The following is a 1,225-nucleotide window of genomic DNA, read 5'->3' on the forward strand; positions in this document are numbered from 1 at the left end:
GGGATCATGACATGTCCCGTAACTTTCGTAATAATTATGTTTGAAACAGTTATTTTAAAAAATTATATTAATACTTATAATTATATAATTTAAGTTTTTAACCGTCATTGTATAAATATAAACAAATGCATGGATCTTTTTTTTACAACGGCAGATCAGTGGTATTGCAATTCAAAACTATATTTTAAAAAAATATATAAGTTTTGATTTTTTATAAAACATTTAAACATAGGCAAATCAACATAGACCAATGGTAACCTCATAGACTACTTCAAGTACTTGGAGCATTTATATGTTTTTCCATCACACTTTTTACTTTTCTCTTGTCTATTACACTGCCTAATTGGTTGTCTCATTGCTACTCAATATTCAGAGTTTTAATTTCTAATTCAAACCTCCCTTGTTTACTTTTTGACTAATTTAGAGGTGTACATCGAGATATTTATTATTTAGTAATAAATAAAAGTTTTAATTCTAAACTATTGATCTTTCATAGTTTCATGCGAGAGTTCGAATGTCTTAATTAGGAGTTAACCAAGGACAACATGTTTAATGGGTATAGAGGTTGATACTTGATAATTAAGGAAGAGCAAAAAGGAGGATTTGAATTTTGATAAAATGATTGTTTGTCAACTGTCGCTGGGGTTGCGATTTGTAAATCCAAAAGGTTAAGTATCATTAAAATTTAGTTCAAGAATATAATTCGAAAAATTATAACAAAAACTTGTCGTTGTAGTATAGTGGTAAGTATTCCCGCCTGTCACGCGGGTGACCCGGGTTCGATCCCCGGCAACGGCGCTTTTTACCAAGATTTCATCTAATGAAGAAACTTGCAACAATAATCGTTCATTTTTTCAGCACTACCCTTACAATTATGTTTCAAAGTTTGTTCAAATATCGTCATGTTTAAGAATTACTGATGGCTTTTTTCTAATTATTTATATTTTGTATTTAAATTCAGCTTGCCTAGCAAACTTTTAAGGAGACTGTCATAAAACCGAAACCATTGGCATTCTTTAAGGTAATTTGTATTTGACATGAATATTTAACCCTTTTCATGATCTTTTTAACATCTTAATGTAATTATTTTTTCTCAGTTTTTTGAGTATGTTGCTATTATAAAAACACAAAATAATATCCAATTTAGCATTGACCTGGTTCTTACAAATTTCATATTTTTGTTGTAGATTCATGATGCTTTGGAGGTGGGTCAACAAAACCTATA

General features: G+C 29.4%; 1 non-coding gene across 1 annotated transcript; it reads left to right on the top strand.

Annotated features, from left to right (window-relative positions):
- The first annotated feature begins 726 nt into the window (after window positions 1-726).
- On the top strand, window positions 727-798 carry TRNAD-GUC (transfer RNA aspartic acid (anticodon GUC)). The gene has a single exon. It is a non-coding gene; the product is annotated as a tRNA-Asp (tRNA).
- Window positions 799-1,225: the final 427 nt, after the last annotated feature.

The sequence above is a fragment of the Lactuca sativa genome, chromosome 7, assembly GCF_002870075.4.
Source record: "Lactuca sativa cultivar Salinas chromosome 7, Lsat_Salinas_v11, whole genome shotgun sequence".
In the NCBI taxonomy this organism is placed as follows: Eukaryota; Viridiplantae; Streptophyta; class Magnoliopsida; order Asterales; family Asteraceae; genus Lactuca; species Lactuca sativa.